The sequence below is a fragment of the Arachis ipaensis genome, chromosome B8 (genome assembly GCF_059453495.1).
Source record: "Arachis ipaensis isolate K30076 ecotype BB chromosome B8, ASM5945349v1, whole genome shotgun sequence".
NCBI lineage: Eukaryota > Viridiplantae > Streptophyta > Magnoliopsida > Fabales > Fabaceae > Arachis > Arachis ipaensis.
This window is the reverse complement of record NC_142443.1, coordinates 124,407,298-124,422,166: the sequence shown is the minus strand read 5'-3', so window position 1 is coordinate 124,422,166 and position 14,869 is coordinate 124,407,298. Positions and strand designations below refer to the sequence as shown.

Below are 14,869 nucleotides of genomic sequence, written 5' to 3'. Positions count from 1 at the left end.
TGAGACTGAGCGGTTAAAGTCAAGGTCCAAAGAAAAAAAAGAGTGTGCTTAAGAACCCTGGACACCTCTAATTGGGGACTTTAGCAAAGCTAAGTCACAATCTGAAAAGGTTCACCCAATTATGCGTCTGTGGCATTTATGTATCCGGTGGTAATACTGGAAAACAAAGTGCTTAGGGCCACGGCCAAGACTCATAAAGAAGCTGTGTTCAAGAATCATCATACTGAACTAGGAGAGTCAATAACACTATTCAACATCTGAAGTTCCTATAGATGCCAATCATTCTGAACCTCAATGGATAGAGTGAGATGCCAAAACTATTCAAGAGGCAAAAAGCTATAAGTCCCGCTCATATGATTGAAGCTCTGTTCCATTGATAGTTTGGAATTTATAGTATATTCTATTCTCTTTATCCTATTTTGATTTTCAGTTGCTTGGGGACAAGCAACAATTTAAGTTTGGTGTTGTGATGAGCGGATAATTTATACGCTTTTTGACATTGTTTTTAGTATGTTTTTAGTAGGATCTAGTTACTTTTAGGGATGTTTTTAATAGATTTTGTGTTAAATTCACATTTCTGGACTTTACTACGAGTTTGTGTGTTTTTCTGTGATTTCAGGTATTTTCTGGCTGAAATTGAGGGACTTGAGCAGAAATCAGATTCAGAGGTTGAAGAAGGACTGCTGATGCTGTTGGATTCTGACCTCCCTGCACTCAAAGTGGATTTTCTGGAGCTACAGAACTCGAAATGGCGCGCTTCCAATTGCGTTGGAAAGTAGACATCCAGGGCTTTCCAGCAATATATAATAGTTCATACTTTGGCCAAGAATTGACGACGTAAACTGGCGTTCAATGCCAGCCTTCTGCCCAAATCTGGCGTCCAGCGCCAGAAAAGGATCCAAAACCAGAGTTGAACGCCCAAACTGGCACAGAAACTGGCGTTCAACTCCACAAATGGCCTCTGCACGTGCTACACTTAAGCTCAGCCCAAACACACACCAAGTGGGCCCCGGAAGTGGATTTATGCATCAATTACTTACTCATGTAAACCCTAGTGACTAGTTTATTATAAATAGGACCTCTTACTAGTCTTTTTGACCATCTTTGGACACCTGGTTCTTAGATCAGAGGGGCTGGCCTCTCGGCCATGCCTGGACTATCACTTATGTATTTTCAACGGTAGAGTTTCTACACTCCATAGATTAAGGTGTGGAGCTCTGCTGTTCCTCAAAGATTGATGCAAAGTACTACTGTTTTCTATTCAATTCTTCTTATTTCGCTTCTAAGATATCCATTCGCTTATCTGAAATTCCTACCAATGATTTACATAAGTATCTCTATCCCTATTTTATTATATAATATTTGAAAACACCATTATCACTTTATATCTGCCTGACTGAGATTTACAAGGTGACCATAGCTTGCTTCATACCAACAATCTCCGTGGGATTCGACCCTTACTCACGTAAGGTATTACTTGGACGACCCAGTGCACTTGCTGGTTAGTTGTATCGAAGTTGTGACAATTATGAATTAAGATCAGAGCACCAAGCTTTGGAGCCATTACCAGGGATTGTTCGAGCCTGGAGATCACAATTTCGTGCACCAACTACTAAACTAGAAAGTGGGATATCCTAATAGTGATCATGTAACTTAGAATTGAAAAACAGAAAGCAAAGTGCTGAAAATAGGGATAGGATAGGGGAGATGGAACTCAACCACCTCACTCATGGTGACCGCCGCCCTCCCCGAAGAATTTCTGGCGCTTTAACTCCTTTAATTCTTGTCCCTGGCTCTCCTGCCCTTTGGTCAGCTTGTGAAGAATTCGAGACTGGTCTTTTTGCTCCTCTTTTAGTTAGTCCATAGTGGATCTCAACTGTTCAATAGATGATGCCAGTTGAGTCCAATATTCGCTTGGAGAGATGCTCTGTTCTTGAGGCCACTCAGGCATTTTCCTCTTAGAGGGAGAAGCTGGCTTTTGAGTTTTGGCTTGCGCCGGTTCCCTAGTGTGCTCCATGCTCTCCTTGGTGATTGGGTTGTCTACTGCAATGAATTTATCTCTGTCAATCAGGATTCTTGCATTGTCACACAAGCGAGAGATAAGGTGTGGAAAAGCCAGCATGGATTTCTGATCCCTTTCTGTCCCTGATCTCTATGTCGAATTCTTGAAGAAGCAATATCCATCTGATTAACCTTGGTTTAGAATCTTGCTTGGTTAGGAGGTACTTGAGAGCAGCATGGTCAGTGTAAACAATAACCTTAGAACCAATTAAATAGGATCTGAACTTATCGATTGCATAGATAATTGTGAGTAGTTCCTTCTCAGTTGTGATGTAGTTCCTTTGAGCATCATTTAAAATGCAACTAGCATAATAAATGACATGCAGAAGCTTATCATATCGCTGTCCCAGAACTACTCCTATGGCATAATCACTGGCATCGCACATCAGCTCGAACGGTAGGGCTTAGTTGGGTGCAGAAATGATAGGTGCAGCGACAAGCTTTGCTTTTAAAGTTTTGAAAGCATGCAGGCAATCCTCATAAAAAAACAAAAGGAGTGTCAGTAACTAGAAAATTGCACAAGGGTTTTGCAATTTTGGAAAAGTCTTTGTTAAACCTGCTGTAGAATCCTGCATGTTCCAAGAAACTTCTGATTGCCTTAACATCAGTGGGTGGTGGTAATTTTTCAATGAATTCCACCTTAGCTTGATCGACCTCTATTCCCTAGTTTGAAATCCTATGCCCAAGAACAATTCCTTCAGTTACCATAAAATGGTATTTTTCCCAGTTTAAAACCAGGTTTGTTTTTTGGCATCGTTTCAGCACCAGGGCTAGATGGTTAAGGCAAGAGTTAAAGGAATTGCCAAACACAGAGAAGTCATCCATGAATACCTCTAGGAATTTTTCGACCATATCTGAGAAGATGGAGAGCATGCACCTTTGAAAGGTTGCTGGTGCATTGCAGAGAACAAACGGCATCCTCTTGTAGGCAAACACTCCATATGGGCATGTGAAAGCTGTCTTTTCTTGGTCCTGAGGGTCTACTACAATTTGATTATAGCCCGAGTAGCCATCCAGGAAGCAGTAGAACGCATGACCAGCCAGTCTTTCCAGTATCTGGTCTATGAAGGGTAGGGGAAAGTGATCCTTTCTTGTGGCGTTGTTGAGTCTCCTATAGTTGATGCACATACGCCATCTTGTGACAGTTCTTGTAAGGATCGCTCATTCTTTTCATTGTGGACACTGTCATCCCTCCTTTCTTGGGTACCACTTGTACAGGGCTTACCCAGGGACTATCTAAAATAAGATATATGATCCCAGCCTCCCATAGTTTTGGAACCTCCTTTTGGACTACTTCCTTCATAGCTAGATTCAATCACCTCTGTGGTTGCACAACTGGTTTAGCATCACCTTCAAGTCTGATTTTATGCATACATCGAGTTGGATTGATTCCCTTTAAGTCACTTATGGTCCATCCGAGAGCTGTCTTGTGGGTCTTGAGTACTTAAATAAGTGCTTTTTCTTCTTGGTGCTCTAGGGAAGAGCTTATGGTCATTGGATAGGTGTCACCATCTCCTAAGAACATGTATTTCAAGGATGGTAGAAAAGACTTGAGCTCGAGTTTAGGAGGTCCATCTTCCACTTTAGGGGTGTTTAGCTTCTCCACCTGCTCTTCAGGTGCATCCAATTCAGGCATGGCATCTTCAAGAATGTTATCCAGCTCCTCCTTGAGTCTTTCAATCTCACATACCTCTTCAACCAGGGTTTCTATGATATCAATCCTCATGAATTCCACTGGGGGGGTCAGGGTGTTGCATGGCCTTAACAGCGTTTAGCACGAACTCATCCTTATCGACTCTCAGTGTCACTTTCCCTTTCTGAACGTCAATGATTGTTCTCCCTGTAGCCAGAAAAGGTCTTCCTAGAATGATGAAAACACTCTTGTTCTCTTTCATATCTAGTATCACAAAGTCTGTGGGAAATGTAGAGGGTCCAACCCTTATAATCATGTCCTTAACCACTCCTGATGGGAACTTGACGGAGCTGTCAGCAAGCTAAAGGCAAATGCGGGTAGGCTTGACTTCTTAGATCCAAAGCTTCTTCATTAATGATGCTGACATTAGGTTGATGCTTGCTCTAAGATCACATAGGGCTATCCTTATGCAAGTGTCTCCAAGGGTGCATGGTATCACAAAACTCCCAGGGTCCTGTAGTTTCTCCGGTAGGTTCCTCTGGATGACCGCACTGCATTCCTTGGTGAGGAGGACTATCTCTTCCTCCTTCCAATCCTTTTTGTGGCTTAGTATGTCCTTCAAAAACTTGGCATAGGAAGGTATTTGTTCAAGGGCTTCTACAAATGGGATCTTGATCTCAAGTGTCTTGAGGATGTCTAAAAACCTGGCAAATTGGTTATCCTTTTTTGCCTAACAAAGTTTCTGAGGATATGGTAGCTTGGTCTTGTACTCAGGGGTCTTGAGTGGTGCAGAGTGATTATCCATAGTGATTATCCTTTTTTCCCTCTCTTGGAGTTGAATGCCCCTGTTGATCCTTTATGGGCATTGAACGCCCCTGTTGCTCCCTTCTAGGCGTTCAACACCAGGATTAGTAGTCTAAGGTGCTGCGCATTCTTCTTCTAGCGTGATATTGCATTGAGATGGAGTAGTCAATGTTCTGCCACTCCGTAGCTTAATTGCCTGGCATTCTTCAGTTGCCTGCTTGGATATTCTTTGATTTGTTTGGCGCATTTCTATTTTCAAACTCTGGAGGGAAGCGTGGGTCTCCTGGACTATGTTGTGCTAGCTCTTTATGAATTCCTGCATGCACTCTAACTGTCTTGTCAGAAGGTCTAACCTTTCAGCCATTGCTTTATTCTGAGCTAGGATTACATCTGTGGCAGATTCCTCCTTAGGCTCCTTCTGGATTTGGGTCTTTTTGCTGTGTATAAGTGTTGATTGTTAGCCACTATTTCAATGAGCTCCTGGGCTTTTTCAGGTGTTTTCATCATGTGTAGGAAGTCACCTGTAGAATGATCCAGGAACATTTGAGCTATATCAAGGAGTCCGTCATAGAAAATATCCAGCTTGATCCAAGGGGTGAACATCTCTACGGGGCATTTCCTGAGCATTGACTTGTATCTCTCCCAAGCATCATAGAGAGACTCGCCCTCCTCTTGTTTGAAGGCTTGAATATCTTTTCGTAGTTTTATCAACTTTGTTGGGGGGAAATATCTGTTCAGGAACTTGTTGGCCACCTTACTCCAGGTGTTCAGGTTCTCTTTAGGTTGATCATCCAACCAGTCCTTGGCCTGATCCCTCACAACAAACGGGAAGAGCAGCAGCATGTAAATGTCAAGATCCACTCCATTGGTCCTTACAGTATCACAGATTTGCAAGAAGTCACAGATGAATTTGGTGGGTCTTCTTGGGGGTGTCCATGAAACTGACAGTTTTTTTGTACTAATGTGATCAATTTTGGGTTGAGCACAAAGTTGTCCGCTCCTATGGGAGGCACACTAATGCTTCTTCCATAGAAGTCGGGAGTGGAAGATGTATATGAACCTAAGGTTCTTCTGGCCTGTGCACCTCCATCGAGATCCATAGTGTTTCTAGTGTTCCTGAACAGACAAGAAACAGAGAAGAGTGGGAGTCTCTATGCCACAGCCTAGAGAGCTTCCCAGTGAGATGTCCGCAGAGGAATAAAACAAAATAGATTAATTAAAAAGATTAAGTTAAAATTTCAAAAGTTAAAAGAAAGGGTTTTGAAAATTTTGAAATTCAAAAAGAAAAAGAAAACACTAAAGAAACACCAAACTTAAAAATTTTGAAATCAAATAACACTAATTTCGAAAAAATTGAGAGAAAAATACTAAAAGACACCAAACGTAGAAATTTTGAAATCAAATAAGGGAGAACACCAAAAAATTCGAACACTAAGAAAGAAGGAAAAAGGTAAAACAAGATAGAAATCAAAAGTTCAAGAGAGTAAACAGGAACAATTTTCAAAAATTAAGAGAGAAAAATAATTGACCAAAACTACCAAGAAACACCAAACTTAAAATTTTGACACAAAATTCGAAAGAAAAATGAAACATGACTAAGACGAATTTTTGAAAAAAAATAAACACGATTGAAAGAAAAACCAGTAAAAAGTACCTGATCTAAGTAACAAGACAACTGGTAGTTGTCAATCACGAACAATCCCTGGCAACGGCGCTAAAAACTTGGTGCTCAAAAATTGAACTCGCACAACTTCACCGGCAAGTGCACCGGGTTGTCCAAGTAATATCTCAGGTGAGTGAGGGTCGATCTCACGAGGATTGTTGGATTGAGCAAGCAATAGCTATCTTGCTGGACTTAGTCAGATAAATAGAAAAGGAGTGGTCGTTGTTGAATTCGCATAAAACAAATAGTAAAAAAGGCAGTAAAGAATTGGTGTAGAAACAGTAATGGGAAAATAGTTAAAGTCTCGGAGATATTTACCTTTCCGGATTAATAATTCTTACCAACTATTTTAATAATGAATGATTCATTCTATGACAAACTGTAAGTGATTAAAACCTATTTCCCTAGCGAATTAATCTTCCCCAATCATACTCAAAATACCATAGACAAGGTCAGATCTTTCGGATCAGAGGCTGAAGTTCAGAAAACTAGTTTAGCACCACAGAAACCTTATTTACCCAAAACTAACGCAATTATATGTCACATATCCCAATTAGCCCAGATAATTGCAATTTAGGAGGAGTATTTTCAAGCTGTAGTTCAAGTGACCTTGTTCCGAATATCATAGGAACTCATGTAGAAAAAGAGACATATCTAGTCTCATTTGGATGAAGACTGAAAACACACCTTAGAACTGAATCAAACATATATTAAAATAGAATAGTAATGATATTAATCCATAGAGATAAGCAGAGCTCTTAACCTTAACCAGGAGGTTTAGTTGCTGATGATTTACAAAAATAAAACTAAGATCTAAAAAATAATAATCTGTCCTCGTGTAAATCTTAGTGATCTCCTCTTTAAATAGGAGATGCTAACCTTAAAAGATGTTAATTTAAAATTTAAAAAGTACAAAGGTAATACTAGATAAGCAAATGAGTGCTAAAATCCACTTTGGGGCCTGCTTTGGTGTTTGCTTCGGTAAAGGCTTGGCGTCCAACTTGGGAAGTGGGCGTTGAACGCCCATTAGGGGGTGATCGTGCTATTTCCTTGCTCCTCTTTGGGCGTTGAACTCCAGATGTGGACGTTTAACGCCAATTTTGGGCAGTGATTCTGGATGAGAAGTATAAACTATTATATATTGCTGGAAAGCTCTAGAAGTTAGCTTTTTAACGCCATTAAGATTGATTCAATAGGACCTCTGTAGCTCAAAATATGCTCGTTGGAGTGCACGGAGGTCAGGATTGACAGCTTCTGCTATCCTTTCTTCGTCTCTGAACAAGACTTTGCCAAATTCGCTCAAAATTTTCCTAAAATCATAGAAAAAACACAAAAACTCAATGTAGCATCCGAAAGATGAATTTTGCACTAAAAAATACTAAAACTTGAGAAAATTTAACTAATAATACTATGAAAATGCTATGAAAAAGGGTATAAGATATTCACTTATCAAATATCAAAATATCAAAAGAGATTCAAAGATTAATAAAGTTCTAAGCATCAATGGCAAAGAGCCTAGTATGTGCCTGCGGTGTTTATTGTCCAAGAAAAGGCTTGGGCGATTAGATCCGAGGGGTGCTTCATCACCCGATAATTTGGGCTAACTAGCTTGGGATTATCGATCGAAAGCCCACGATCAAGAGCCTCCTTGAGACAAAACATTTAGAAGTCCAAAGAGGCTTTGGCCATCAGTTTTTGGGATTAAATCTTTAGCTATATGCTTGTGGTGAAGCCGTGTCAAGGAGAGACTTGAGTAATTATATCCGATGGGTGCTTTATCACCCGGTAACTTAGGCCAACTGACCCAAGATTATCGATTGAAAGTCTATTATCAAAAGCTGCCTTGAGACAAAGCACTTAGGGCTAACAAATAGAAATTCTCTCTCAGTTATAAGTGTAAAGTAAGTGATTCAAGGATCAATCAAAACCTAAATGACGAATCTCACAATACCATCCAAACCTAAGTTTTTAAGAATTCTTCACTCCCAACATTTTAAGATTCATTAAAAAGAACAAAATCTATTTTTCTTGCTTTTATTTCTTATTTTCTAAGGTTTAATTACAGTTTCATCTTCTAATCTCATTACTTTTAAGTATCTTTTGCTATTAAGGTAAGTGTTTTCATGAAAACATGGTTAAAAGAAAGGGAAATTAAGTAACAAAGGAAGCTTGTTCAAAGGGGCAAGTATTGCATCAAAAGCAAAGAACCAAGCACGTAAGGATCAAAGCCATGCAACAAGCCAGTTGGAATGGCATGCAAAGCCATGCAACATGCAATGTTCCTTGGAGATACAAGACAAGACATGCCACGCCCAAAGGGAACAAGAAAGGGTGTGTCATGGCCACGAATAAGGAGCAGGGGCGTGCAACGCTTGGTGCAGGGCATGTCATGCCCTGGAGGAAGAGAAGCTAGGCGTCCCATGCCTTAGAACAAAGTGGAGGGGCGTGCCACGCCCATGAGAAGATCAAAGAAGGGCGTGCCATGCTTGAAGAGGGGTGTGCCACGCCCTAGAGAAGCAAAACCCTCACAAGTAAATTTATAAATGATGTCAATCATAACCTCTCCATACTCAAGTGATCATAACTTGAGCTAGGGAGGTCTTAATGAAGCGGTTTTAGTGGCGTTAGAATGCTAACATTCAGAGCTTCAAAATAATATGCATATGTCCATAGTGAACGTTCAGTTTGAGTTACAAACAATCCTCAACTTTCAGCTCGTAAAATCAGCAAAAATGGGCATGGTGTATAACGCCTTTGAAGAGTACCGAGAGGCTGCGTTACATGCCCCGACAGCAAGTGGCATGCCCAGATAGTAAGTGGCATGCCCAAGAGCCCAAATTACACGCCAAGCAAGCTCATTCTCCCTTGGAAGATGTAATTTTGGTTAAGATTGTGGAAGATTCTATAAGATATTATTTGATTTGAATTAGTTTTGGTTCGGATTTGAATTATTATTATTATTATTATTATTATTATTATTATTATTATTATTATTATTATTAGTTATATTATTCTTCTTAAAAGATAAGATAAAGATTTAGTTTTTGAATTTGAATTTTAGGTAAACCTAGTATATAAACAGTTGAACATTGTTCAATAAAAGGCATTCGAGGGGAGGATCTTCAGATCCCTCACGTGTCTTTCTTCTTCTATTCTTTTGATTTGGTTTTCAATTCACCATGAGTAACTAATCCTTATGTCAAAGGATTAGGATATCTGTTTATGATTCTATGAATTATTAATCAAAGTTTTCTTTCGTTTTAAAGTATTACTTTGATTTGTTTTATGATTGAGTGTTTCGTTCTTTATCCCTAAAGGATTAGTAATGTCGACAGGCATGCTAATCCTGTTTTGAATTTTTTTATTGCTTCGACAAAACTAATATCCGAATTATGCTTGAAAACTCTTTGATGACTTTTTGAATCGACTAGACATGGTGGTTTTTAAAGTTTGCAACACAATACATGATTTTCAATCACCTTAGTTTTGAATACGTGACATATAATTTGGATTAGGACAACTTTTGAAAATTGTGTTTTCTCATAAGATCCAACGGAACAAGACTAGCTTTGGTACGTGACATATAATCCGACCTAAGAACTACTTTTGAATCTTATGAGGAATTGAATCGGATTTGGCACTTAACCTCTTTGATTAATTGATTGACCAAGACATTGGCGGTTGGTTAATTGAAGAGAAACCGAGGAGTCAAGACATTAGAAATCGGTTAATTAAGATTCATCGTTAAAAAATCTCTCCATGCTTTAGAATAGGAAAACAAAGTCTGATTTATCTAAGGACTTAAACATCTCCAAAATCCTTGACTTCTCTATTATATATTTTCTTTCAATCAACCACATGATCACTGCCCTTAAGCAATCCAACATTCAAGCTTTTCTAGTTTTCAGCAAGTCTCAACATTCATCAATTCCAGGTTTTATTGATCTAATTGGTTGTTCAACTCGATATTTACACGCTTAATTTGTTAATTCTCGTGGGAATGATATCCACTCACCGTGGTATTACTTGAGTGATCCGGTACACTTGCTGGTATTCGTGAGCTTCAGTTTTTGCTCATCATAAAGAACCAATGAATGAACTAACTAATAATAATAGTATGCTTGATGGTACATAGGAAGATACAAAAGACATATAATATTACCTTGATAGCTGGAAGACTCCCATACTAAATTAGTTTGCAAAATTGAACCTCAAGGTTCTCCAATGGTCAGTTCTTTATTATTTTTTTCTCTGTGTTGTACTTCAAGAAATGTTCCTTTTTTATTTCGCCCTAGTATTTTTACATGCAAGACAAAATTCCCGCATTACCCACGGCCGTAACTTATTAGAAGAATGAACTTTTGCTATCCAACACAATACTTTAGAATGTCAAAGGTTAGCACAAAGAATAAAAAAGTTATCCATAATGTCATATTTACATACATTGGCATACTCCCACATGTTCTCTTTGAGTTTTACAGGCACACCATACCAACTAGTATATAGCAAAGTCACAAAATGAGTGTTTCTAACTGTTGTGCCCAAAACTTGGTTGAGGTCAGATACGACCTCCTTGATTGGACCTATAGGCTGTCCTTGAAAAAACTTCACCTCTTGTCAATCATTAAAATCAGTGATGAAGCTTTTTACACATAGTCTTGCCACAAGTTTTCTTCTTTATTGTGCCTAAGTCCATTAAAATAATAGAATTTTAAGTCAAACCAATTGAGAAGTAATATAAGCTATAATTATACAATAAGGTAAACAAGAAAAGTTCTTCATTACTAGCTTGTCCTCATCTAGTGACTTGAAATTTCTAACCAAAAACTTTTTTGAATGTTTTTATGATAGAAATAACTTAATTTATGATAGTAGTTAGCATCATTAAAAACTTTAATGTTTATTTTATGATTATTTTCTCTTTTATATTTCTAACAAGATTTAAATAGATATAATAGAATAAAGAGTATAAAACTATAAATAGAAGGAATGTGCATTAAATGCCATTGAAGGAATGTGCTCTACACATTTTTTTTTCTTTCTATCTAAGTAATTCTTTTTGGGTGTTAAAGATGAATTCTATTATATATATGTTGTCTAACTCCAGGTAACGTGACCTGTCAAATAGGCAGAAAATGATAGAAAACGCAAGCTAAAGCATGTTGAAACAAGGGGCTATAGTTTCATCATTTGACAGAAACAAACTTTGAAAATGGGCACCTCACTTAATTGAATACATAATCTATCCTTACACATCCCCCATATTATTTGATTTATTTCTCTACAAAACTAAATTATACTAAAAGCAATCCAGCAACAAATTAATTAAGTACCACAACAGCAAAGCAGAAGCAAAATAAGAGGTAGCAACAGCAATGAAATAGCAATTTGGCAGCAGATAATTAGTACCACAGTAGCAGCAAGGCAGCAAGGCAGAAAAGAAGTTTCATAGGAGCAGCAGAATAAGAGAGGTGGCAACGGAAATGAATAAAGAACTATCAAAAGACTGAAATAAAATAAACTTAGACTTAGGTAAATACTAATAACTAATAAGTAACTTTATTAAAAATAAATGGAGCATAACAGCAAAACTCAAACAAATTTTTAATTGTTAAATACAAGACCAGACCAGCAGAGCCATTTACAGGATCATGCATATTGCATTCCCCTAGACTAGATGACAATAGATTATTAAAAATGCATATTGCAAGACCAGTCCAAACCATATTGCATATACAACAGGCCTTATATATCCATAAGTAAATGGAAATTTACCACTTTTAATAAACCAAACCAGCAGATTATTAAAAACTAATAGAACAGTATTTTGAATTACAACAATCAATAACGAATTATTTAAATAACTCATCTTATGTAACATGGTAAAATAAAAGAACTAAAGTATATTATGCTCAAATTTCTGTATAATGTGCTTAACTCACCAACACCTGTTCTCCTCCACTTTGATATCTTAGAAAGAACAGAAGTTACAAACGTCACATCCTCAAAGCCAGTAACTGTGTCGCAAGAAAAATAATGAACACACCAAAAAATTCAGAGATTTTGAAGATAAGCATAATGACAAATATCCATAACAGTTTTTTTAATTACAACAACAATCAATAACAAATTATTTAATTTTGTGACAACTCACAAAATGAATTAAAAAAACTAGCTAGAACAACAAACCTTCCCCAATGCATAGCGGAAATGCTCTACAGGGGTTAGGGGTTTGCAGCAACAGGGGAGGTATTGCGAGAGAGAAAAGACGGAAGGTTAGGGATTTGCAGAAACGGAAAAGAGCAACGGCGGAGGGAGCGTCGACAGAGAATTTGTAAGATAGAGTGAGCATCGAGGAAGGATGCCTTGCCAGGGAGAATCACCGCCAAAAGTGGGTTAGGGTTTACAACATTAGAGCACAGACAAAGAGAACAGCAGCGGAGCGAGCGTCAACAAAAGGTTTGTGAGGGACAGTGAGCGCCAAGGGAGGCCTTATCAGAGAGAGTCACCGTCGAAGGAGGGTTAGGGGTTTAATGCATACAGGGAAGACGGAAGGAGCACCGATGGTGGGAACGCCAGAAGAGGGCGAGCGCCGGCGATAAGCTCTTTGTTAGGGTTCTTCAAAGATTTTCAAGGCAGTGTTTGGAAGAAAAGAAAAAGTAGTGTTAGGCATTGTTGTGTAATACATATATTAAAAGCAGTGCAACACTAACTAAAATTTCATGGGCACGGATTCCACGTGCCGTGGATCTTTGGCACACCAGTGCGCATAGCACTTATTTTTGACTGATTGGTGCGTTTTTAGATGTTGTCCGTCGGATCTCTCTCGTTCTTTTAATCCAATAGTAAAGATTATCTTTTTTCTTTCCTCCTTTGATTGGTTTATAGATATCTTGTGTCAAAGGGGCTATTTTACAAATTTATTTTGTTATTGGTTAGTTTTATTAGATCTGAAAACTATTTGGATTTATGTAAAATTAGTTAACGATTTTTAAGATGGAATTATTTGAAGTTAATGATTTTGCGTTACGATTAATCAGAGACGATGGGGTTGAGCTGGAAAGGAAGGAGTTTCACCGTTGACGTCATTTGACGCATACTAAAATCGCGCGGACGTTTACGATTTTCGTCACTGACCATCAATAGAGTTGCAGGAAGTTCCCCCAGCCAATCCCCTCGCGGAATCACACTGCAAAGCTGCCTACTCTTCGAATGGCGCATCTGTCGCAACTCGTTGGTTCGGAGGATGAAGATCTGCATAGTGTCCTCGCCGGATCTCAAAAAGATCACCGTCGGATAACAATGGGAAGTAAACAGTCGCGTGTCGTGGCAAGTGTAGTTTGGTGGCCAGCGAAGCGAAGATTACTGTGTAAACTGATGGGTACCAGTAACTGGCGAGACCACGGGCACACGTTACGGAGGACCTCTGTCATTTAATATATATATATATATATATATATATATATTAGACACGTTAATTTTTACCATATTTTGAATGTGAATTTATGTATATTTACATTGATTAACCTTTGGCTTTTATTATAGATTTAAATTCAATTAAATATTAAATTTCAGTTTTCAAATAGTTTTAAATTTAATTTTAAATTTATTTTGGAGCTAATTCAAGATTCGGATCATACTCGCATTGACCACATTGATATTTTCAATACTCAGCGTTGATAATTACGTTTGCAGTTTTTTCGATGTCCGTGCGAACTCAGCGTTAATTAATTATTTGGAATTCTAATGAATAATAGTGTTCGATTTGTTGGATGATTACCATTTTGAATTTTTTGTTAAACAAAAAGTCAAAAATAAGGTTGGTCAGATTCGTCTACTGGTCATTAATTTTTGAAGTTTTGATAAGAATGGAACACTTTATGAAAAAAAAAAATCATAAATGAATTTACATTTTAAATTAATTTTATATTCTAAACCAATTATTATAAGCTAAATAATTCGGTTCAATTAATTTTATTAATTATAGTTATATGATATCGAAAATAATTTTATTAACTATAGTAAGATATCATATAAAATTAGTATTTTTTTAGAATAATTGTATAGATTATAATAATATAATTTAAAAAATTAGTTATTTTTTTAGTAATTTTATAAATTATAGAAATATGATATGAGAAATTAGTAAATTTTTAAAGTAATTTTATTAATTATATTAATATGATGAGAAATTAATAATTATGTTAAATTAATTTTATTAACTAGTCACCAAAAATATGTATAAAGAGTCATCAAAAAAATTAATTTTATTAACTATAGTAATATGTCATGAAAAATTATTAATTATATAGAATATTAATCATAGTAAGATACTATAAAAATTAGTACAAATAGAGAGTACAAAGAGAAGACAGAGAATACATAAAAAATTAATTTTTTTAATAATTTTATTAATTATAATAATATGATCTAAGAAATTAATTTTTTTTAAAACAATCTTATTAATTATGTTAATATGATATAAGAAATTAATTATTATGTTAAATTAATTTTATTAATTATAAAAATATGTCATGGAAGATGATTAATTATATAGAGTATGAATTATAGTAAGATGCTATAAAAATTAATAAATAAGATAAATATATTTTAACTAAGATAGACTAGTCTAGTCATCTAGTGGTTAGGTCAATAATTCCAAACCTTTAACTCTAACCTCTAACCTCTAACTCCCAAACTCTCGTAAT

At 36.9% G+C, this 14,869-nt stretch overlaps 1 long non-coding RNA gene across 1 annotated transcript; it reads right to left on the bottom strand.

Annotated features, from left to right (window-relative positions):
* Nucleotides 1-10,520: 10,520 nt before the first annotated feature.
* Nucleotides 10,521-12,846, bottom strand: LOC148549731 (uncharacterized). The gene is made up of 3 exons (XR_015895998.1): nt 12,351-12,846; nt 12,104-12,178; nt 10,521-10,847 (listed from the first exon to the last, which is right to left on the bottom strand). It is a non-coding gene; the product is annotated as an uncharacterized LOC148549731 (long non-coding RNA).
* Nucleotides 12,847-14,869: the final 2,023 nt, after the last annotated feature.